Genomic DNA, 24,037 nt, shown 5'->3' with positions numbered 1-24,037 from the left:
CAGTGGGTCTGGAGTCACATGTAGACCAGATCGGGGAAGGACAGCAAATTTTGTTCCAGAGAGGACACTAATGAATTAGATGGGTTTATGATGGCAATGGTTTCAAGGTTATCATTAATTTGATTTGACCATTAGATTTATTAATGGAATTTAAATCTGACCAGCTGCCATGGCAGGATTTAAATCCATATTTTCAGGTCTGGATTGCAAGCGCAGTGACATTACGACACCATCCCCTCCTTTCAGACAAGGCATTGACAACAAACATTGCAGGATGGTGGAAATCTGAAACAAAACCCACACAAAGGCTGCTGAGGCTGGGGTTAGAAAGATAATGTCAAACTGTAACTGATCATTTTTGGAAGGCAAAGAATGTTTAAGATTAGGGAACCAAGGCAAGCTGAGATACAGATCAGACACGATCTAACTGAACAGCAGAACAGGCTGAAGGATGGAAAGACAATCTGACCCATGATTTATATTCCATCTCTACCTCATTTACATAGAACAACACAGAATAGAACAGCATAGTACCCATCATGGGGCAGCACAGTAACTCAGTGGTTAGCACGGCTACCTCACAGTGCCAGGGACCCAGGTTCGAGTCCAGCCTCAGGTGACTGTCTGTGTGGAGTTTGTACATTCTCCCTGTGTCTGTGTGGGTTTCCTCCTACAGTCCAAAGGTGTGCAGTTTAGGTGAATTGGCCATGCTAAATTGCCCCATAGCGTTAGGGGCAAATGTAAGGTCGGGGAATGAGTCTAGATGGGTTATCCTTTCAAGGGTTGGTGTGGACTTGTTGGGCCAAATGGCCTGTTTCCATACTGTAGGGATTCGAACAGGCCATTCAGCCCACTGGCTCTACATCAGTGTTTATGAAAACATAAAACATTTTCCAAACTTTAACTGTCCCAAAATGTTTTACAGCCAACGAAACACTAGAATTCGCTGTTCAAAAGAAAGTAACATGGCAGTCAATTTACACAAAGTAAGATCCCACAAACAGCCACATGGTGTTGAACAGTTAATGTCCCTCCTGCCACCCATTTAACCCTCCCTATCCTGCTATTCCTTTCTGCTTCATGCCTTTATCCAACTCCCCCTTAAGTCCAGCTGTTCCATTCACCTTAGCCATTTCCTGTAGCACAAATTCCAAACACCCTCGAGGTAAGAGATTTTTCCTGAATTTCAGGTCAGATTTATTCCATATTGATGCACGCTAGTTTTGGAATTGACACATACCAGATTTAGTCAAATCTTCGATAGTCTAAGTCGGTCTGAAATGTTTGGAGAAATTGGAAACACTGGAATGTGTGAAACCTCATCTTCATCCAGGTGTGGAACAGCCCTGTCCAAGATTCAGCTCCAAACACAGAGTGGATCAATTAGCTTGGAATCCTTCAAACGTGCTGAAGTACAGTCTCTTGAGTAAGCTTTCATCAAAACTCAATACATTAAAACTCCATTCTAATATAGCCAGGCTTGCCAAAGATTGCCTTTTCCTGAACTTGCCAATTATTAGAAATGTATTTCTTGCTCGTGCTTTATTTAATTCTTCAATACCCCACTTTCCCCAAACTCATCTTCTTTATGAGGGTGTTAACAACCAATGATAACTTCCCGCAGCCACCACTTTCTGTTATCAGCATTTATTACCCATCCCCAGTTGCTCAGGGGGAAGAGAAAATGTAATTTGTTGCTGTGAGCCTGATGGATTTTTACAACATAGAACATTACAGCGTAGTAATTAAAACAGACTCAAGTCCCTCAGCCTTTCCTCATAAGACCTTCCCTCCATACCAGACAACATCTGAGTAAATCTCCTCTGAACCCTTTCCAAAGCTTCCACACCCTTCCTATAATGCGATGACCAGAACTGTATGCAATACTCCAAGTGCAGCCACACCAGAATTTTGTAGCATGACCTCATGGTTCTGAAATTCAATCCCTCTACCAATAAAAGCTAACACACCGTATGCCTTCTTAACAACCCTAACAACCTGGGTGGCAACTTTCAAGGATCTATGCACATGAACACCGAGATCTCTCTGCTCATCAACACTACCAAGAATCTTACATTAGCCCAGTACCCTGCATTCCTGTTACTCCTTCCAAAGTGAATTACATTTTTCTGCATTAAACTCCATTTGCCACCTCTCAGCCCGGTTCTGCAGCTTATCTATGTCCCTCTGTAACCTACAACAACCTTCAGCACTATCCACAACTCCACTGACCTTAATGTTATCCACAAAATTACTAACCCAACAACTGACAGTGGCTCTACAGCTTTTTATTCCTACCACAGTGGGGTTTGAACGCCCTATCCCCAGATCATTAATCTGGCTTTCTGGATTAGCAGCACAGTGACATTACTGACTACCCCATGACCTCTTCCTGAAATGTATAGCATTGACTGTGTTGTAGCGGCAGGGCTGGTTCACTGCGCTCTGTGAGCTTTGGATCATGACCAAAGTTGCTGCCACCATCCTCTTTAAATTGAAGAAAGTCCAGTACCTGCTCCATCTTGTGTGGGAGAGGAAAGCCTGGTCTAACTAGTCTCGTGTCTTCACAAAGAATAGTTTATTGCATGTTAGCAACTAGTTACAGGTTACATTGATACGATATCCATTGCCATAGAAACATAGAAAATAGGAGTGTAGGAACAGAGAAAATTGGACTCTAAGACGTATTCCTGCTCCTGTTTTCTATACTTCTCAACTATCGCAGAGTACATTTGACATGAAAAGACTCTACAAGTAAAGTTCAAATGACCATAAGGATCTACAGAGAGTTGTGAACACAGCCCAGTCCACCACACAAACCAGTCTTCCATCCATTGGCTCCATCTATACTTCCCAAAGCCTCAGAAAGACAGCCAACATAATTAAAGACCCCTCCTACGTCAGTTACAATCTTTCCACCTCTTCTGTCAGGCAGAAAATACAAAAACTTAAACCCACTTACCAACAGACTCAAGAACAGCTTCTTCCTTGATGTTATTAGACTTCTGGTTGGACTTCTCAAATTTTAAACTTAATGTCGATCTCACTGTCTGTGCACCTTCTCTACAGCCATAACTTTGTACTCTTTGCTCTGTTCTATTAACCTGATGCACTTTGTATGGTATGATCCGCTTGTACTGCACACAAAACAAAACTTTCCACTGTACCTAGGTACATGTGATAATAATTTATCAAATCAAATCAGATGAGTTGTCCTCAGCTCACTCCTGTCTATAGTGGGATCTTGACTGTGTATCAGAGACACAAAGGACATGAGAGAAATTCCACCAGCAATACCTTCCCTGCAACCACCAGTTTTAATGGGGGGACTATTGAACAAATGCTAATGACCATCTTGGACCCAGCTTCACAAGCATTGAGTCAAAACTCCTCTTGGAAGAACAACTCCGATGGATGGAGCGCTGTATCCAGTTGACTGAAAACCAGCTTCCTTACCAGACTTTATCTTCCCAACTCTCAACTGACCGGTGTTCCAGTGATAACAAGGAAATGCCTGTATGGAAGCACGGCAGCAGTAACATCAAGGACTGGGAGGTGCTGGTCATCAAACTTTCAGAACGACGACAGCTTGTCCATCGAGCTGCATTAACTTCAGTCCAAACAACTTCATGATGAAGTGGAGTAGCATCAGAGAAGCAAAGAGACATAGAAATATAGAAAACAGGAGCATGAGTAGGCCATTCGGCCCTTCTAGCCTGCTCTACCATTCAATATGATCATGGCTAATCAAACAACTCAGGAGCCTGTTCCTGCTTTTCTCCCATTTTCTTTGATCCCTTTAACACCAAGTGCTATACCCAACTCCTTCTTGAAATCATACAATGCTTTAACATAAAACACCAGTTCTGAGGAAGGGTTACTCGACCCAAAATGTTAACTCTGATTTCTGCTGCCAGACCTGTTCAGTTTTTCCAGCAATTTCTGTTTTTGTTAATGTTTTAGCCTTAACTGCTTTCTGTACGAGTGAATTCCACAAGTTCACCCTCTCTGGGCAAATTCCCTTTATCTCAGTTTTCAGAATTCCTGCAGTGTGGAAACAGGCCCTTCGGCTCAACAAGTCCACATCTACCCTTCCGCCTCCCTTATTATCCTATATTTACCCATGACTAATGCACTTAACTTACACATCCCTGGACACTATGGGCAATGTAGCATGGCCAATCCATCCTAACATGCACATCCCTGGAAACTATGGGCAATTTAGCATGGCCAATTCACCTAACCTGCACATCTTTGGATGAAACCGGAGCACCAGGAGGAAACCCGCCCAGACACGGGGAGAATGTGCAAACTCCACACAGACAGTCACCCAAGGCTGGAATTGAACCCAGGTCCCTGGTGCTGTGAGGTAGCAGTGCTAACCACTGAGCCACCGTGCCGCCTAAATGGCTTGAACCATGTCCTTGCACTGTGGGCCCTGCTTCTGGACTCCCCAATCACTGGGAATTGTACAGGTTTCTATGAGATCCCTCTTCATTATTTCAAATTCCCGTGAATATAGTCCTAAGCAATTCAGTCTCTCTTTGTAGGTCAGAAGGAATCAGGAATGCTCCCTGGATCGCACTGCATCTCGGGACATCCTGCTCCTTGTGCCCAGTGCTGATGATTGAGAATTGACCTGTTCAGTCACATGAAGACCCATAACCCTGAGGTCATCATTGAGCTGAGAGATAGCTGACAATCATGCCACATGATTAGATGTCAATTTTTGGGGTGTCTCGAGATTGTGAAGGGTGATGCAAGTTACTCCAGTATCCAGCGAGGGTGACATTTTCCATTCCCCAGTGAAAGTCTCGTCTTTGGAAACTATGAATGCAACAGCTTACATTTGAAGAGAGATCAATCTGAAATACTTCAATGTCTGTCTTACAAACAAAATCAAGGAATCACTGCTCTTTTAAACAATTGTACGACTATCCCAGATGAGAATGTGACCCAGTTTTTAAACAGCTCTGACGTGAGTTTTTTCATTTTTAGTGAATTGACGCAAGCAAAATCTTATTCTGAAACTCAGAGTGATGATCCTGGAGAATTCAGGATCTCTAAATATCCATTAAAAACCTTTCACAGATCCCGAGAGAGTTGCACCTTTGTGCAAATCGATCAGAGTCCAGATCACTCCCTCACTACACTCGGCATTTAAACTGCCTTCAACCAGAAATACAAAAGAAAACACATCACATGGCAGAACATACTGAAAATTAGCAATTAAAAGTAGAAAATATTGAATGCTGCAGTATCAGTGGGTCGGAGGGTCAGTGCTGAAGGAGTGCCGCATTGTTGGAGGGTCAGTACTGAGGGAGTGCTGCACTGTCGGAAGGTCAGTGCTGAGGGAGTGCCGCACTGTCGGAAGGTCAATGCTGAGGGAGTGCCGCACTGTCAGAGGGTCAGTCTGAGGGAGCGGGTGCACCATCGGAGGGTCAGTGCTGAGGGAGCAGACATTGTTGGAGGGTAAGTGCTAAGGGAGTGCCGCACTGTTGGAGGGTCAGTGCTGAGGGAGCACCGCACTCTTGAAGGTCAGTGCTGAGGGAGTAGGCATGTTGGAGGGTTAGTGCTGAGGGAGTGCTGCACTGTTGAAGGGTCAGTGCTGAGGGAGTGCTGCACTGTCGGAGGGTCAGTGCTGAGGGAGTGGATACTGTCGGAGGGTCAGTACTGAGGGAGTGCTGCACTGTCAGAGAATCAGTACTGAGGGAGTGCCGTACTATTGGAGTGCCAGTGCTGAGGGAGTACCACACTGTGGGAGGGTCAGTGCTGAGGGAGTGCCACACTGTGACATGTTCAAGTGAATGTCATGTGAGGGACCTTGCCATGTTGGGGGGTACAACACTCTAATCTGCACTGAGTAGATTACTCCACAGTGCTGATGTCTTTTAAAATGTACTCAGTGTCTGACTGAGTGGCATAGTGCTTGAACGAGGGTGAGGGGGTTACTGAGAGACAAACCCATGCCCTGTCCCCTCCCCTGTGACACTCCCACCCACCCTTTCCTACCATCACTCTCCACATCCTGCGATCCAGTGCTAGCACCTGGCATTGGGTGGGTGTAGTCCCAGCTGCAGCCTCCCTCTCCCTGGTAGTGCTGCCATTTATTACCAGCCTCTGGATCTCCTGTGAGCAGCCCCCACTTCACTCAGTCAGGCCTCCCTGTACGAGGCGACACCGGGACTCTGCTGATTCTCCAGTCAGTCCTGCGAAATCCAACTCTTAGATTGTTTCACTCGGTGATCCCAGAAGGAAAACAGTGAAAGATTCCAGAATATTCAATCATTTCCAAAGTGATAGCACCACAGGGACTGCGCAATATCCATTCCAATCTCTGCAGGGCTCATATACACTGATTCTGTGAGTATCACACACTTCATGTTTCATCATTGAAAATGAGGAAGCTTCAATTGATGAGTTTGTTCTCAGTCTGAGGTGTCTTTCCCTAACCCTGCGAGTGCCTATTGTCCATCTGTCTCTGTGCCTGTAACTGAGATTAGTAACACTCAAGACATCTCCGCTAGACAGATGTGCACTTGGATCAATGCAGCTCTGCACACACTCTGCTGTGTTCTCTAGCTGATCAGCTGCGGACGTAAAGAGCAAAGGTTCCTTTGATCAATCCATCCAGCAGCAAACATTGAACTGAAGGTACAAACTGGCTCATCTCAAAAACACACCTCCTTCCCTCAACCTTTCATCATTAGTTTTCAACCATTCTTTATATCACAAGAAAACAAGTTGTCCATTTCTGGATTTGCTACATATTTTAAAACCTGAGAGCATTTTGCTAACAGTAACAATCCTCGATTTAATTTGAACTCACTGAATTCATAGCCAAAGTAGGGCTTTAGATTCCCATTTCCCCATCTCCGATACCCTATACTCACTCACCTCCAACAACTCCCAGTCCAATAACACCTCAACTTTAAATAGAACAGAAAACTACAGATGCTGGAGAACTGGTCTGGCAACATCGATGGTTAGGATCCAGTCATCCCTGATCAGAACCTCAGGTCGAAAGGTTTTTTCATCTAATACCCCTGTGAGCTCACTGCAAATCTTCCCCAACACTCCCACCCACACCCCCATCCCCTTCTCTATCACCTCCTCTCATGCACCAAGGACTCTGTGTTCCTACAATTTTGACTTCTCTATATATCACTCTCTCCCCTTTGTCCTTCAGTTGTTCAGGCCTTAAACACTGGAACTCATTACCTAGTCTTCTTCCTGTCTCCTTTAAGACGTTGCTTAAACCCAACTTTCTAACTCTTAAGATAGTTTACCTGGTTACACTCACACTGTTGTCTCTGGGAGCTAACTGTGTATAAATTGACTTCTGAATTCCTTACTATTATATAATCATAGAATAACGCAGAAGGATGCCATTAGGGTCCATTGTACAGAGCACTTAGCTTGTTGACTGAGTGCCTCACTCACGTAGCAGCTCCTAGCTGCACACAGCATCTCTCCCTTACACTGCATTGTTACAATTTGCCTCCTCAATCAGAATGGCCAAGCTGATGGTCTTCCTGCCTTGCCATTGAGTGCAGACACAGGCCAGGCAGCTCGGCACTGCTCCACCAAGAGGGTGAACATGTTGCTGTACTGCAGGGTATGACTCCAATCAAACCCACACAGCTAGTGCCAGTAGCCTGCATGATTAACACACTGAATGTGCTTCAACCAAATAGCTCACTCTCTACATGAGTAGATCTCACTCAAATCCTCATCAACTGTCTTCACTCATGGGGTTCTGACTCAGTAAGTCAAGGCATTGTCCAATATCAGTCCATGGACTTGGAAATGGTCAGTTGGCCATTCGGGGGGTCGAAGGTCAGGGGGTCTGGATCACCACAAGGTGGGGGAGTGGGCCATGGTCTGTTCTGCAGATCTAGTGTGACCAGTCCAGGGAGTCAGTCAGGAGCTGCAGAGAGAGCAGTCAGGGCTCTGGTCACTCCTCATTTGGGGTTGTCCATCCAATTGATTTGGAGAGGGGGCGGGGGGGAGATCACAGTAGACCTGGAGATCAGCTTACTGAACATTAAGAAGGATTTTGATGGTTCTCTGCTGTAGTGGGAATGCTCAGGAAGCCAGTTGTAGAGAATGAAGACAGCAGGCTGGGATGTAGAGAGGATAATAATTGTGAAGGGGACAACTCAAGCATTTAAGGGTGTTGGACCAAAAAGTGTGGTGCTGGAAAAGCATAGTCAGTCAGGCAGCTCATTTCTGATGAAGAGCTTATGTTCGAAACTTCAACTCTCCTGTTCCTCAGATACTGCCTGATGGCTGTGTTTTTCCAGCACCACACTTTCTCACTCTGATCTCCAGCATCTGCAGTGCTCATTTTCTCCATGTAAGAGTGTTGGATGGAGCATGGGAGAGCACAGGTTACTGCAGGAAAAGGGTCACCCCTAGTCATTAACACCCTGGGTTTCAAAGGGGGTAACCATGCGTTACCATGTCTGGGCTTGAGCTGACTAAGCTGTAAGGAGACTCACTGAAGGAGGATGCTCCATAATAAGAATGATAATGATTCAGTCACTATCCTGGAACTCCCTTCTTAACAGCAGTGTGGGGGATACACACTCATAGTGGGTCAAGAAGGCAGTTCCCCACCGTCTTCTCAAGGCTGACGTGGGATAGGTAAGAGCTGCTGGGCCCAGCCAGAGATGTCAACGCTCCATAAATGAATTAAAAAACAATAATTTTTCAATAATAGAGTAACCTATAATTATCCTCTGCAGTGGGACAGTCCGGTACATGAGCACAAAAGACAAAACAGTCAAGGAGTTCATCACCATCCAGGGCAAGGCATCCCATTTGGTGGTACTACACCCACCCACCACCAACATTCACACCTCCACCACTGACGCACTCTGGCAGCATTATTTCCCATCCATAGGATGCATTGCAGCTACTCACAAGCCTCCTTAAATAACATGGAAACTTGGGAAATAGGAGCAGGAGGAGGCCATTCAGCCCTTCAAGCTTGCACCACCATTCAATATGATCATGGCTGATCATACAATCTCAGTATCCCTTCCAGCTCCCTCTTGAATATATCCAATGAATTAGCTCCAACAGCTTCCTGTGTAAGAGAATTCCACAGGTTCGCAACTCCCTGAGTGAAGAAATTCTTCCCCACCTCAGTCCTGACTGGTTTGTCCCTTATTCTTAGACAGGTAGCCCTTTCCAAACCTTGTGACATCTACAATCACCATCTCTGGGGTAATTAGGGATGAGCAATAAATTGCTGTCCTAGCCTGCAATGCCCATATCCTATGAATAAGCAGAAAGAAATTGTTAATTGCACAAAACATCTCCAAAACATTTCTTCTTTCTATCCAGCAACAAGGCAGCAAAAATAGCGAGATATTTAGAAATAGCTTGCATAAAATAAATTGCTCTGAATTGGTTGTTAATGGATTTTCGTTCAGCAGTCATTGAATGGAAAGACTGTGCAGAGCTCTCTGAAGTTAGACATTTGTGCACAGCCTTTATGATGCTGAGTGGTCAGCATTCTGAAATGCTCACAGGGTCTGTTTCCATGCTGTACACCTCTGTGACTCTCAAATCTGCAAAGCACAATTTGTCACCACAACTTCTCAAAATAGCACAGCCACTGAAAATACCCAGAAAGTCTGCTATCTCAACAGTTCACCCTAGAAATATCGACAGCACATCAACATCGCCCATACACACCACTCCCTTGAGAAGGTGGCAGGGGGCTTTCGTATGAACCACTGTGTGATGGAGGCAACAAAAACAGCCTGCATTGATATAGAATCCTTTGTGACATCAGGGCTTTTTTTTTCCATTCATTCACAGGATGAGGGCATCACTGACCAGGTCAGCATTTATTGGTCATCCCTAATTGCCCAGAGGGCAGTTGAGAGTCAACCACATTGCTGTGGGTCTGGAGTCACATGTAGGCCAGACCAGGTAAGGATGGCAGATTTCCTTCCCTAAAGGGACTTTAGTGATTCAAATGGGTCTTGCTGGAGGTTCAATTATTTGACTCTTAATCCAGATTTTTATTGAACTGAAATGCCATCATTTACAAAGGCAGGATTGAAACCCACGTGCCCTGGGCCTCTGTATTCATCGTCTGGCAAAAATACCACCACACTATCACCCTCCCCCTGCAACATTCGAAATGGTGGAGTCCTTTTGAGGTGGAATCCCTGCTGAAACTTGAGAATGGTAGCAACCAACTGATACTCTCATACAGCAGCAGCAGCGAAATAATGTTCAGATTGTTTGCTTTAAGTGGAGCTAGCTGAGGGATAAATATAAATAAGCAAGTTATCATTCAGATTGACACGAGCTGACAGGTCTGGGTCATGGTTTAACCTTTGACCTAGTGATTACCATCCACAGTAAACGTTAACTCTGTTTCTCTCTCCACATCTGTCCAGACGCATCTTAAATGAATCTACCGTGCCTGCCTCTACCATCTCTGCTGGCAATGCGTTCCAAACGCCCACCACCCTCTGTGTGAAGTACTTGCTGCGTGTATCCCCCTTAAACTTTCCACCTCTCACCTTTAAAGCGTGACCTCTTGTTATTGAATCCTTCACTCTGGGAAAAAGCTTGTCTCTATCCACCCTGTCTATACCCTTCATGATTTTGTGGACCTCAATCAGGTCCCCCCCCAACCTCCATTTTTCTAGTGAAAACAAACCTAACCTACTTAGCCTCTCTTCATAGCTAGTACCTTCCATACCAGGCAACATCCTTTTAAACCTTCTCTGCACCCTCTCCCAAGCGTCCACATCCTTTTGGTAATGTGGCACCCAGAACTGTACACAGTATTCTAAATGCAGCTGAACCAATGTCTTGTACAATTTTAACATGATTTGCCAGTTCTTATACTCAAAACCCCGTCCGATGAAGGCAAGCATACTCTATGCCTTCTTGACCACTCTATCCACCTGTGCAGCAACCTTCAGGGTACAATGGACCTGCACTCCCAGATCTCTCTGCTCATCAACTTTTCCCAAGGCTCTTCCATTCATTGTATAATTCACTCTAGAATTAGTCTTGCATAAATGCATCACCTCACATTTGTCTGGATTGAAAGCCATCTGCCACTTTTCCGCCCAACTCTCCAGTCTATTTATATCCTCCTGTATTCTCTGACAGCCCTTTATGCTTTCTGCTACTCCACCAATCTTTGTGTCATCTGCAAACTTGCTGATCATACCAACAGTCCCCTCTTCCAGATCATTTATGTATATCACAAACAACAGTGGCCCCAACACTAACCCCTGTGGAACACCACTGGTCACCTTTCTCCATTTTGAGAAACTCCCTTCAACTACTACTCTCTGTCTCCTGTTGCTCAACCAGTTCTTTATCCACCTAGCTAGAGCACCATGCACACCATGTGACTTCACTTTCTCCATTAGTCTACAACATGGAACCTTATCAAATGCCTTACTAAAGTCCATGTGTATGGCATCTACAGCCCTGCCTTCATCTATCAACTTGGTCACTTCCTCGAAGAACTCTATTAAGTTGGTAAGGCACGATCTCCCCCGCACAAAACCATGTTGCCCATCACTGATAAGCTCATTCCTTTCCAAACATAAATAGATCCTATCTCTCAGTACCCTCTCCAGCAACTTCCTCACCACCGACGTCAGGCTCACTGGTCTGTAGTTACCCAGAATACCCCTACCACCCTTCTTGTACAGGGGGACAATATGAGCAACCTTCCAGTCCTCCAGCACCTCACCTGTATTTAAGGATGCCACAAAGATATCTGTCAGGGCAACAGCTATTTCCTCTTTCACCTCCCTCAGCAACCTGGGATAGATCCCATCCGGTCCTGGGAAGTTGTCCACCTTAATAACCTCTAGCATACTCAACACCGGGGCGGCACGGTGGCACAGTGGTTAGCACTGCTGCCTCACAGCGCAGAGACCCGGGTTCAATTCCTGACTCAGGCGACTGACTGTGTGGAGTTTGCACGTTCTCCCCGTGTCTGTGTGGGTTTCCTCCGGGTGCTCCGGTTTCCTCCCACAGTCCAAAGATGTGCAGGTCAGGTGAATTGGCCATGCTAAATTGCCCGTAGTGTTAGGTAAAAGGGGTAAATGTAGGGGAATGGGTGGGTTGCGCTTCGGCGGGTCGGTGTGGACTTGTTGGGCTGAAGGGCCTGTTTCCCCACTGTAAGTAATCTAATCTAATATTACATCTTCCCTACTTATGCCAACGAGTTCACTAACGGGGAGAAATTGGCTTTCTGCTCCTGAACATTGGAGATCAAGTTTGATTAACTTGAAATCCTTTAGGACGTTGAGTGAGGTGGATAGAGATAGACTATATGCTTGAAAAATCACAGAACGTATGTGTTGTCGTGGTTCAGGAGGATCTATTCAGTCCATTATTCTGCTTGTCTGTTCGAGCGTTTTGATTTGGTGCTGTTCTCCTGCCTTTTCCCCATTATCCTGAACTTGCCTCTATTTGGGTGGCACAGTGGCTCAGTGGTTAGTACTGCAATATCACAGCACCAGGGACCCGGGTTCAATTCCAGCCTCGGGCGACTAACTGTGTGGGGTTTGCACATTCTCCCCGTGTCTGCGTGGGTTTCCCCCGGGTGCTCAGTTTCCTCCCACAGTCCAAGGTGTGCAGGTTAGGGTGGATTGGCCATGGGAAATTGCCTATAGTGCCTAGGGATATGCAAGTTATAGGAGTTAGCTATGAGTAATGTGGGGTTCCTGGGATAGGGTAAGGGACTGGGTCTGGGTGGAATGCTGTTTGGAGGGTTGGTGTAGACTCAATGGGCTGAATGGCTTACTTCTACATGGTAGGGATTCTGTGAGAATTTGATAGAATCCCTGTTGTTCCCACAGAATCCCTACAGTGTAGAAGTAGGCCATTCAGCCCATTGAGCCCACAGTGATCCTCCAAAGAGCATCTAATCCCCGTCTTGGACGCTGTGATTGAACCTGCCCCCACCACCTTTGTAGCCAGTGTATTCCAGCCCTCTAACTACTCATTGTGTGAAAAATTACTTTCCCACATTACTTTTGCTTCTTTTTATAATTTATTTTGTACCTGACCTTTCCATACCTGATCCTTTCGGGAATGGTTCCTCGCTACCTATTCCATCCAGACCCCTCTCTTCCCAACGCCCAGCTGAGACGGGTGTCCAACATTGAGACTGATATGGGTTGGGCAGGGCTGTTCAAAACAAACACAGAACTTGCTGGAAAAACTCAGCAGGTCTTGCAGCATCTGTGGAGAGAAAGCAGAGTTTATGTTTCAGTCTTCTTCAGGGATGTTAAAAATTTGGATAGATACACTGAAGATATAAATGAGCAGTGATCTAGCAGACTAGAGGGGCTGAATGGCTTCTGCCTCTAATTATGTCCAGGTGTAACTCACTGGCTAACTGAGCAATGTGTCAACATGTTGATATCTTCAACATCTAAGAAATCAGATGGTGTCACCACATCTGACAATTCCTCTGTCTCACTCTGACCAGCCAGTGCAGAATCGTTATGAATTCATTCACTGATGCCCCATGGCTAGGGTTTTTTTTTTATCAGACACACATTCACTGCTTCTCACACTCAAAGCAAATTTCTCCTTGACCTCCCTATGCCCTCCTTCTGCCTCACAGTGCTCAGACATCCTGTTGCCTTGTTTGTCTCATTGAGTAGTAATTGTTATGGACTAGGCCAGACTGCTCAAAACATTTGTAAGCAGGCAGCCCAGACCATAACTTTGCAATTTGTTTTGGTAAGTGTACAGTGAAAATTACTCAGATTAAGTTAGTCTAGGTTGACTATTAAAACAGACAAAAATTTAAAACAGACAAAACTTTATTCACAAAATTACATAATGAAACCCAAAGGACAGAATAAAGAACCCCTACAGAACTCAATCTATCCATATTAGACTTAATCATGCTGTTCCGAATATACACAACAGTCCCAATAAGCAAACTCCCTGAAACACAGTAAAAATGAAACAAAGGCTTACGGGTTGAAGTTAGAAAAGCAGAAGGAGAGAGAGTTTTGCAGCCTGTTCTCACACAGCTGAACTCCCAACTAGTTCTGGACTGAACTGCCCAGTTAGAGAGCTGACCACTCCCCTTTCATTATACAGGTCTCTTCTAAAACTCAGCCACTTTGGCCTGAAGTCTCATCTGTTTACATATAAACAAAAGGCCTCTCAAAATCCTTCTTTATCTCTGTACGAAAGTAGCCACCTTGGAGCCAGGAGTGTTTTATGACCCCTGTGGAAAACATCAAGGACACAGTAACCTTGAGAAAAGGAACAGCTTTTAGAAAAAGGGACCGGTTCTGTGACACCATGTCAGAGGTAAGTAGCAGTGGCTATAGCCTGCGGTACACACAGACCCAACTCCCAAGCTGAGGGAGTTTGGGGGAGATGAAGGAATGGAAGGAGGGAGCGTGGGAGGCAACATAGAGGAGTCAGTTCTGATTCTGCCAACCAGCCAAAGCAGAAAGATAGAAGAAAGGTCAAAGAGAGAGAAAGAATGAACGAATGAACAATTTCCTTGCATTCCTTTAGTGCCTTCCACAATTTCAGGAGATCTCATAGTCATACAGTACAGAAAGTGACCCTTTGGTCCAGCCAGTCCATGCCGACCTTACAGGTCATTCTGCTATATAACATGCACTTCCTCAATGTAAATTTGCTGTAACGTGACTGGTGAATTGGGGACGCTGTTTCGAAAGCACAAACATTTGAAACATGTGTTGATTGTAACACAATTACATCGCCAACACTTAAAGCACTGTTTCTATTTTTTTTCTATAACACGGGGTTGCAAAAGAACACAACCATCGTTGTACAGAAGAACTGACTGTAGTTCTAAACTTAACTCGTCCCAACTGCCTGCACTTGGCCCATATCCCTCCAAACATTTCCTGTTCATGCATGAATCCAAACATCTTTTAATATGTTGTAAAAGCACTTTAAAGCCAATGATAAACATTTTGAGGGTATTTTCTGTTATAAGGTAGTACACACACTGCTGCTAGCAAGCTTCATGCCCTCTGCAGTATTTGGGGAGTAGCCATCTGGATTCAATAGTAGAGCTATGTAACAATCAATCTGTGCAGAGTGAGATCCCACAAACAACCATGAATATAAATGCCTGACAATCTCTTTCAATGATAGCGGCTTTTGAGCAAAACTAATGTCATTTACAAAATACCGTGCAAGAACTGTAACAAACACTACATTGGACAAACAGGCAGAAAACTAGCCACCAGGATACATGAACACCAACTAGTCACAAAAATACATGACCCTCTCTCACTGGTATCCTCACATACGGATGAGGAAGGACACCACTTTGACTGGGACAACACATCCATCCCAGGACAAGCCAAACAGAGACATGTATGAGAATTCCTAGAAGGATGGCATTCCAACCGGAACTCCATCAACAAACACATCGACTTGGACTCCATTTACCAGCCCCTGAGAAAAAACAGGAAATGACATCACCATAGGAAATGACCACCACAGGTAATGACATCAACCAAACCAAGGAAACCCAAACATATAAATAGAAAGCAGAAAACATAAGCAGTGATTTGTTTGGAGGGTCACTAAAGATGTTACCCAGTATGGTGACGAAAATCTAAAAATGAACCTTCCAGTTCAGTGAGCAAACCTACACCCTCTTTCAGTGATGTCAGCTGAGCTATAATATGATTGGACATGACATGGAAGCCTGGGATTAATGGTTACGGAACAGAAAGAAGCCATTCGACCCATCATGTCTGTGCCAACTGTCTTCAAGAAGAGCTAAGTGAGTATCCCTACCCTTCTGACTCAGATTGTGGTAGGTCCTGTACGATGTGCCTGAACATCAGTGTGTTGTGAATTAGTTTGTGCAGTGACACAAAGGTTCATGGCAGAAAGGTGAGAGCCTCCCACTGCCTTGGGAAAGCAACCAACATCATCACATATCCCTCCCACCCCGGTTATACTCTCTTCCAATTGGGCAGAAGATATCAAAGTTTGTTTATTCTTCAGAACAGATTCAAAAACAGCCTCTTCCTGCTGTTATTAGACTTCTGAGTGGACTTCCCAAATTTTAAATTTAATGTTGACCTTGCTCTGTGTGCACCTTCTCTGTAACCATAACACTGTATTCCTCGCTCTGTTCCATTACCCTAATGCACTCTGTACAATATGACCTGCACACAACACAAAACCTTTCGCTGTACCTCGGTACATGTGACAATAATAAATCAAGTCAAATCAGTAGACAGGATCTGCCAGATTAAAGAGCAACACAGAGCCACGCCCTGGGCTTGGGCCTATGCTTTCACCTGGTCCTGGCCCACGGCCTGATGAACGGTTTGTGTTGCTGGCATTATCGTTGTGTTGCTCATCATTCCCGCTTGAAGATAGACCGATACCTCATCCGAGAGCGTCCCCTGAGACTCCTTCCTGACATTTCACTAATAGAGAGGTTAACAAAGTGAAACAGAAAAATGGAATAGTTTAATATCAGAAACTGATTCAACAGAAATTTACAGCTGGGCTTGATTAGCTGCCTGCCTGCAGCCAGAAAGGAAAATGTATATTTTCCTTTTGAAAGGGCAGCTGATATAATGAGGGTGTCAGTGTTTGACTGGGAGTTCATGCAATTGAATATTAGCTCAATACATCATTGATGTAACGCTGGATCTTGAGCACATGATGTCAGCTGGCACTGCAGTGCAGTACTGAGAGGAACATATTAATCTGAGGCTGCTCTGCAAAGACATAGAAAAGATCGCATGGCTCCCACCTCAAAGAGGAATCAGGACTCAAGCCTCAAAGACTTGAGACTTTTGTAGACGAGGTGTAATGCAGAGTTGGTAAAGTGTAGCGCTGGAAAAAGCCCCACAGGTCAGGCAGTATCTGAGGAGCAAGAGAGTCAACATTTCAGACAGGACCCTTCCCCAATCGTGATGAAGGGTTAGGCCTGAAACGTCAATTCTCCTGCTGCTCGGATGCTGCCTGACCTGCTGGGCTTTTCCAGCACCACAATTTACCAACTTTGACTCTCCCGCATCTGCAGTCCTCACTGACTCCAAAATGTCTTGCAGAGAAATGTGAAGCGAAACCTTTTATAGGGAAGAACCAGGAGAGGCAATTTCAAATAGAGAAGATAATTCATAGAATCCCTACAGTGTGGAAGCAGGCCATTCAGCCCATCAAGTCCACACTGACACTTCAAAGGGCACCCCACCCTACAATCCTACATTTCACACAGCTAATCCACCGAACCAGCATATACCTGAACACTATGGGTAATTTAGCATGGCCAGTTCACCTAACCTCCACATCTTTGGACTGCGGGAGGAAACCCAGACAGACACGGGGAGAATGTGCAAACTGCACACACGGTCGCCTTAAGTTGGAATCAAACCTCAGCCTCTGCTGCTGTGAGGCAGTAATGCTCACCACTGAGCCACCGTGCTGCCCCAAATTCTTAAACAAAAACCGAAATTGGTGGAGAAACTCAGCAGGTCTGGCAGCACCTGTGGAGAGAGAAACAGAGTTAATCTTTCAAGTCCGTTGACCCTCCTTCAGAACTGTCAGACTAAGCTGGACAATGAAGTGGAACTGAGGGTGCAAGGCAGCTCTGAGCCAGCGTGAGGCGCTGCTGATGGGTGGGTGCGGGAGAGAGAGAGAGAGAGCATATGGCAGCAGCTGGCACTGAGTGTGGATCTCAGAATGCAGCAAGAGCAGCTGTCTATATATCACAGAGCTACCTGTGATCCTGGGTTAATGTAAAATACAAAGAATGAAACTGCAGTTCAAATCCAGGAGGGGTGAGTCTGACAGTCACTGAGGAATGAGGTTTGACTATGCAAAGGGATTTTGACAAATTCCAACAGCAGGAGTGACAATGAAAGTGACGATGGTGGACAAGAAAACAGATGAGAATGGAAATCCTGTTGGAGAGAGGAGCAGATTCTTCAAAGTGGGCTCCCCTGGAGGAGATGTTACACTGTGTTAAACAAAAAACAAAATGTAAAACTGCGGTTGCAGGAAATCTGAAAGCAAAACAGAAATTAGTGGAAAAACTCAGCAGGTCAGACAGGATCTGTGGAGAGAGAAACAGAATTAACATTTGAAGTCAGTGACCCTTCTTAAAGTTTTCTATTTATTCATACATGGGCCACCATTTATTGCCCTGGCCCTAGTTGCCCCTTGAGAAGGTGGGAGGTGAGCTGCCTTCTAGAATCGCTGCAGTCCATGTGCTGTGGGTAGACCCATAATGCCCCAGGAAAACAGGAATCAATAGGAAAACTCTCTGCATCCACATGTACACACAATCTGTATTCTGCAACCAGCTAATCTTCTCTCCATGCCGTACCATGAGCCCCTACTTTATATAGAAACCTCCTAGCTGACTCCTTATTAAATGTCATCTGGAAGTCAAAGTACAGAAGATCTACAGCATACATTCCTGCAGCAAAGAACTCCAAGCAGAAAAACAACTCTTTCTAGACTGTTTCTAGAGGACCTTATTGCATCCATTCCTGACTAATCGACAATTTACCTTGCTTCTTTAAGATATAGAGAGTCCCATTGACTGTTCAGCTCCTGTGGTTAAGATGGTTGTGACTGGGCATCCTCCACCTTGAACCTTGTGGTATGATACTGACTGACTCAGTATCAGACAGGTCAAACTGATCAGCTAAAACTGAATCTGCTGCACCAGGGTCTAATTTAAACTCAATCCTCCATTTTTCAGTGTACCTATCAGACATTTTTCTCACTTTCATTAATTTCACTTCAAAAGGTTCGATATAGACGTAATGGATCGAATGCTGAAAATGTGTTGCTGGAAAAGCGCAGCAGGTCAGGCAGCATCCAAGGAGCAGGAGAATCGACGTTTCGGGCATGAGCCCTTCTTCAGGCTCATGCCCGAAACGTCGATTCTCCTGCTCCTTGGATGCTGCCTGACCTGCTGCGCTTTTCCAGCAACACATTTTCAGCTCTGATCTCCAGCATCTGCAGTCCTCACCTTCTCCGTAATGGACCGAATGGCCTGTTTCTATGCTGTATGACTCTGTGAGGTTTGTTGTCCTTGCTGGTGTTCATCTTCCATCTCTTGGAGTTGCACTTTTTGAAGAATTTTCCCTTTTTCAGGAATACGTTCCTTGTGAGGATATTTTTACTGCTTTTACAGTTAGAATTGGTGCATTTTTAAGCTGGCAAAACTTAAATACTGCATCTTTAAGTTTTCTTCATTGGTAGCACTTGACTCCCTCTCGTGGGCAATCCTGGTATTTGTGACATCATCAATTCCAAGGTTAAAGAGCCATACAGCACGGAAACAGACCCTTCAGTCCAACTCGCCACTACAGACCAGATATCTGAAATTAGTCTAATCCCATTTGCCAGAACCTGGCCCATATCCCTCTGAACCCTTCCTATTTATATACACATCCAGATGCCTTTTAACTGTTGGAATTGTACCAGCCTCCACCACTTCCTCTGGAAGCTCATTCCATACACACACCGCTCTCTGTGTGAAAACATTGTTCCTTAGATTCCTTTTAAATTTTTCCCCTTTCACCCCAAATCTATGCCCTCTAGTTCTGGACTCCCCTATCCCAGGGAAAAGACCTTGTCTATTTATCCTATCCATGCTCCTCATGATTTTATAAACTTCTGTAAGGTCACCCCTCAGCCTCTGATGCTCCAGGGTAAACAGCCCCAGCCAGTTCAGCCTTTCCCAGCAGCTCAAATCCTCCAACCCTGGCAACATCCTTGTAAATCTTTTCTGAACCCTTTCAAGTTTCACGACATCCTTCCGATACGATAGAGACCAGAATTGCATGCAATATTCCAACAGTGGCCTAACCAACATCCTAAAGCTGCTACATAACCTCCCAACTCCTATACTCACTGCTCTGACCAATAAAGGAAAGCATACCAAATGCCTTCTTCACTATCCTATCTACCTGCGACTCCACTTTCAAGGAACTATGAGCCTGAACTCCAAGGTCTCTTTGTTCCTAATGAGTTATTTAGCACAGAGACAGGTCCTTTGGTCCAACCAGTCCATGACAACCATAATCCCAAACTCAACTAGTCCCACCTGCCTGCACTTGTCCATATCCCTCCAAACCTTTCCTATTCATTAACTTATCCAAATGACTTTTAAGTGTTGTAACTGTTACTGCTTCCACCACTTCTTCTGGCAGTTCATTCCATACACAAACCACTCTCTGTGTAAAAATCATTGTCCTCGTGTCCTTTCTTAATCTTTCTCTTCCACTTTAAAAATATGCCCTGGTTTTGAACTCCCCCACCCTAGGGAAAAGACCCTTGACATTCACCTTATCTATGCCACTCATGATTTCATTAACCTCTGTAAGGTCAACCCCCTACCACCCACACTCCATTGAAATATGAAGTCACTGTAGGTGCCCCCATGGATTGGGCAGCTTCCCTAACACCATGGACGCAGCAGATTGGTGTTCAGCCCTCATGTGTTCTCTCTAACATGAGGCCTGTGTTCAATCTTGCACTGTAGAGGCTGACCTCTAGGACAAGACTCTCCCAGAATCTGTGGTAACACTTCCTCTGTTGGATCTACAAGTGACTATTGCACCACTTACAGGAGTTCTAACAAACTCCTAACATTTCCATACTAATATTCACAATGCTGCTGTTTATCTTACAGCTCTCTACAACAGCTCCTTCACTCCTCTTTTTTTTCTCAGATTCTCAATAGATATTGATATCACAGTTACATAATTATCTATGTTGTATGTGTACCCGTCCTTTAAGAGCATTTATCTTTAGGAATTCCATGTCCTGTCGATATATAATCTTGTGACCGTTCCTGGAAATAAGCCTGATTTGGATTTGCAAAATAAAGACACAGAAATCTGGAATATCTGCTTGAAGTTTACTATTTTAAATAAACAAACACTGAGAATTAATCAAAGCCTGAACAGCCATTGATAATTAGATCATTATTATTGACTATTACAAGCTCTTAGAACAGGGCTATCATTGTTAAGGTCAGCATTTTTTGTCTATTGTTGGGATTACGTATTTATATTTAAGGACTGTCTGGGCCATATGGACATATTGGTACATTATCTTGATTGAGGATGGTTTTATAATGTGATTTATTGGTAACTTAAGGTTAATGTGAGCTGTAAACCACTTACTTTTTACTAGAGATTAAGTAACTTGGGAGAAACAGCTCAGGAAAGCTTTCAAGGAGATAACAGATAGGGTTTACTGAAAAAAATGGTTTACAAGGCTCATGGTAATGGTTGCCTAGCAACCCTCTCTGGACACGGAATTTTCTTCTGCAGACCCAAGAGTTAGAAAAAATAAGAAACACTGAGAAGTATACATCATACTCCCTGTTCTCTTGCAAAGCTGACAGATTTCTGTTAACCTGGCAAAAAAACTTAAAAGCTAGATCATGAACATGTTCTGGAGACTCAAATTCAAATCCATTGGAATCACAACTGGATATCTAACATCACTCTACAGTTGTCAGCAATTCAGCTCCATTGACAGAAAAAAAGTTGACATAAGAAGTCTTCACATTTTCTCTTGTGTTTCCCGTTTCCTGGTCCACAGAGATTTTGTTTTCCCTTTGCCTTTATATTTTCAGAAAAATATCATCTCTGCAGAAATGTTTATTTCATTGTGTGATCCACTTCCTCTGGCAGCGCATTCCATACATGCACCACCCTCTGTGTGAAAAAGTAGCTCCTTAGGTCCCTTTTAAATTTTTCCCCTCTCACCCTAAACCTATGCCCTCTAGTTCTGGACTCACCTACCCCCAGGGAAAAGTCCTTATCTTTTCATCCTTTCCATGAGCCAAAGGACACAGATTTTTAGAGTTGTAAAGTCAGAGAGATGTGCAGCATGGAAACAGACCCTTTGGTCCAACTTGTCAATACCGACCAGATTTCTAGTTCCGTTTGTCAGCATTAACGGAGTTGGCAAAGATGGGGCGCAGATTAATTTACACAATGGGTTGTTGTGATCTGGAAAGCGCTGCCTGAAAGTGGGGTGGCAGAAGATTCAATATCAACTTTCAAATGGAATTGAATAAGTAAGTGTAAAGTTTTCAGAGTTTTGTGGAAAGAATTCATAAAGTCAGGAAGTATGGGATACAGGGAGATTTGGCTATCTGGATTCAGAGGTAGGTTCTATACACAGAGAGTTGTGAATGCATGGAGTGCGTTGCCAGTGGTGGTGATGGAAGCAGAGTCATTGGGGACATTTAAGCGACTGCTGGACATGCTCATGGAGAGCAGTGAGTTGAAGGGTGTGTAGGTTAGGTTATTTTAGTTTAGACTAGGAATAATCCTTGGCGCAACATCATGGGCCGAAGGGTCTGTTCTGTGCTCTACTTTTCTATGTTCTATGTTCTAATGGACACAAGGGATTCATTGGGATAGCACTGTCACAGCTCAATGGGCAGAATGGTCTCTCTTTGTTGTAATGATTTAAAGGAAGTATTTTCTGCTCCAATCTAAATCAGAGACCTGAGCATTTAAACTGACCTTAGGACATCAAATGGCTCTTTGTCGTTTACGTAAATAAATAGTCTCCACTTTGATGAATGGTGCTGCAGAGAATTCACAGCTAGTAACCGACTTTAAATGGGGATTGAATGAGATCCTGTTGCAGGGCCTAGTTGATGGGCAACAATCAGTAAGCCATAGCTGGAGGTGGAGGGAAACATTGATCTGATTTCTCTTTTGCTGTCTAAGGGTATCAATTCCAACGTTTCGTCTCCAGCAAATAAAGACTGCAACGTCACTTTCCCTCCTAATTTCTGATATTTAGTTTCCCGTCAACCCGTAGAGAGGACGTTTAATAGAATCAAAGAATCCCTACAGTGTTAAAACAAGCCATTTGGCCCAACAAGTCCACACTGACCTTCCGAAGTATAACCCAGCCCCCTTCCCTATTAGTCTACATTTTCCCTGACTAATGTACACATCCCTGAACACTATGGGACAAGTTCCCATGGCCAATCCACCCAACCTGCACATCTTTGGATTGTGGGAGGAAACCGGAGCACCCGAAAGAATCCCATGCAGACATGGGGAGAATGTGCAAACTCCACACAGACAGTCGCCCGAGGAATGGAATCGAACCTGGGACCCTGGTGCTGTGAGGCAGCAGTGCTAACCACTGAGCCACCGTGCCACCCGTACGGCAGCATCTGCGCTAGTTTACAAACTAAGTCATTCCTGCCCTGTGCTTGCTTCAGATGGCCAGAATGTGCGGGGCTTTTAGTTATATTTGCTTGCATTGGCTCGTGGGGTAATTTAGTGAGAGGTCAAAGTTTTAGGATAAGATGCAGCAGATTTAAAACGAGGTGACGAGAAATTACTTCTCTCAAAGGGTCATGAATCTGTGGAATTCACTGCTCCAGACTGGTGGACATTGAGTAAATTTAAGGAGGAAATGGGCAGATTTTTAATTAGTAACAGATTGAAGAGTTATGGGGAGCGGGCAGTAAAGTGGAGTTGAGGCTGAGATGAGATTAGCCGTGATTGTATTGAATAGCAGAGCAGGCTCAAGGGGTTGAACGGCCTACTCCAGCTCCTATTTCTTACGTTCTTCTGGAAGGAATATCTTAGAAGGGTGAGAGAGAAATAGTAAGATGGAAATATTTAGGGAGCCAATTTCAGGGGTTAGGCCTGAGGCAGCTGAAGACTTGCAGGTATAGGGTGATCAAACTCAGGGATGTACAAGAGGCCAGAGTTAGAGCAGTAGAGAGGTCTCATGGGAGTGATTGACTATATTCACTGAGCAAGACTTGATTGCATGGAACTGAATTAAACAGCTGACTAATTGTGACAAAAAGATGAGCAGGAGGGTGGATCATAATCACTACAGAATCGGTACTGGAAAAACTAACAAGCTAAACGTGGATAATTCCCCTGGATCAGATGATTTTAATCTTAGGGTCATAAAAGAAGAGGTAGCAAAGATCGCATTATTAGTGATGGTCCTAGATTCTGGAAAGGTCCCAGTA

The 24,037-nt window shown here is 44.5% G+C and overlaps 1 protein-coding gene across 1 annotated transcript in view; it reads left to right on the top strand.

The window, feature by feature from the left end:
• Positions 1 to 15,732: 15,732 nt before the first annotated feature.
• The window catches only part of LOC122560318 (neurocalcin-delta-like), a 49,065-nt gene continuing 40,760 nt past the window's right edge, over positions 15,733 to 24,037 (top strand). Inside the window, exon 1 of the mRNA XM_043710916.1 lies at positions 15,733 to 15,805. The gene's annotated coding sequence lies outside the window, so the exon portion shown is untranslated. The remainder of the gene's footprint in view (positions 15,806 to 24,037) is intronic.

Source organism: Chiloscyllium plagiosum, chromosome 20 (assembly GCF_004010195.1).
Source record: "Chiloscyllium plagiosum isolate BGI_BamShark_2017 chromosome 20, ASM401019v2, whole genome shotgun sequence".
NCBI classification, from domain to species: Eukaryota; Metazoa; Chordata; class Chondrichthyes; order Orectolobiformes; family Hemiscylliidae; genus Chiloscyllium; species Chiloscyllium plagiosum.
Note: the sequence above shows the minus strand (reverse complement) of the source record. Positions and strands in the feature narration are given on the sequence as shown.